We start from the raw sequence: 2050 nt of genomic DNA, 5'->3' as shown, positions 1-2050 counted from the left end.
CTTGCCATTTGTGACAACATGGATGGACCTAGTGGATATTATGCTAAGTGAAATACAACACACAGAGAAAGACAAATGCTGTATGATATCACTTATATGTGGACTCTAAAAACAAACATAACAAAATAGAAACAGAGTCATAGATACAGACGATCAAGAGGTGGTTGCCAGAAGGAACCACTTTTGGGGAGAGGAAAGAAATAGGTGAGGGAGATTAAGAGGTATAAACTTCCAGTTACAAAATAAATGAGTCACAGGATGAAATGTACAGTGTGGGGAACAGAGTTAGTGATTATGTATTATCTCTGTATGGTGCCAGATGATAACTAGACTTATCGTGGTGAGCATTTTGAAATGCACAGAAATATCGAATCACTATGCTGTGCACCAGGAACTAACATAGTGTTGCAGGTCAATTATACTTTAAAATCAAGCAAACAAACTCATAGAAAAAGAGATCAGATTTGTGGTTACTGGGGGGAGGGGGGGAGATAATTGGATGAAGGTGGTCAAAAGGTACAAACTTCCAGTCATAAGATAAATAAGTACTAGGGATGTAATGTACAACATGATAAATACAATGATCACTGCTGTATGTTATATATATGAAAGTTGTTAAGAGAAGTAAAACCTAAGAGTTCTCATTTCAAGGAAAACTTTATTTCCATTTCTTTACTGTTGCATCTATACGAGAGATGGAAGGGGAGCTCTGGGCCAGTGTTTTGCTTCCTCCAGGAATCAGCTGACCCTGGGGAGTGTGGTCCCTCTCTGGTCAGCAAGGAAGATGTCAAACATCAAGTACAGAAACTGGAGAACATGCTTCATGCAGCCTGGAGGGCCCTCCCCTTCATCCCCGCATGACTGTTGGGCAGTACTTCATGGCATAAGGCTCTGGAGGTCCCCCTGTGACCTCAAGTCAGCTGCGGAGCCTCCGTGAGCCTTGGTCCCCATCTGTGGAGGGTCATGGGATGAGAGGTGGGTTTTGTGGCCTGCACTGGGCTGGGCACATGGTCAGTACCGAGTGGATGTCACTCTCCTCCTCTCCGGCCTTGTCCTTCCAAGAAGCGGCTCAGGCGTCCCTTCTCTGGGACACCCTCTGACCCCTCGGTCTCGATTCTGTTCCCTTCGCTCCCTGTGGTTGCCTCTATCTCAGCACTTTCTACATCAGACTGTCTGTCTGTCTGTCTTCCCTGCTGGATGGGGCGCTCTGAGGGCAGGAATAGGTCCTCCAGATCTGAATCCTGAGGGCCCACCCGGCTCCTGGTGACAAGGGCTCGCCCGCAAACATCTGCAAAATGAACGAATTAATCGTGGCTTTGCCATCTCCACTGCCGCCCAAAGGACTGTTCCCCGCGGGCCCCTCTGGGGACAGACAGTCCGCGTCCCCACCCCGAGCCCTCAGTACTTTCCTCTGCCTGCAGTCAGACCAATTAGCACATCTGCGCAAAGGGCCAGGCGGGCAGAGGGGCCGCTCAGCCCAGGAGCCGATTCGCCAAACAGCCCCGACACGCGCAGCCCCAACATGCGCGCACGCCAGACCCACAGGAGCGCCCCCCAACGAGGCCAAGGCCCTGCCTAGGGCCGCTGGGGGACAGCAGCTTGACCACCTCCCCAGCGGAGCCCCATGTTCACGTCGGGGGGCCCACTCCCAGCAACGGCCCCCCGCCTACCCAAGATTAAAGCCAGGCTGCTTCTGCTGAAAGCCTCCGTCTATCGAAACAAACGACACTGCATCTAGCAAGGGAGAAACATCACACCTCTAATCATTGCTTAACGAGAACGCGCCATTAAACGCACCAGGCCCTCAGCGCAACTAGCAGAGGGCTGTCGCGGCCCCTGTCCCCGTGAGGTTTCATCACCACTCCGCTCTGCTTTTAAAAGGACAGCCGGAGCCTGAGGGCCTTGGTGGCACCCACAGACTGGCCCCCGCCCAGGGGGAGGACCGGAGCGCCTCCAGCTCCAGCTCATATTTGTGGGGTCTCCTCTCTGCCCAAACGTTTCTTCCTCAGCTGTCGGAGGCTTTGTGACATTTGTCCCCGGGAAAGAGAGA

This window comes from Balaenoptera physalus (assembly GCF_965194825.1).
Source record: "Balaenoptera physalus genome assembly, chromosome: 18".
NCBI lineage: Eukaryota > Metazoa > Chordata > Mammalia > Artiodactyla > Balaenopteridae > Balaenoptera > Balaenoptera physalus.
Note: the sequence above shows the minus strand (reverse complement) of the source record.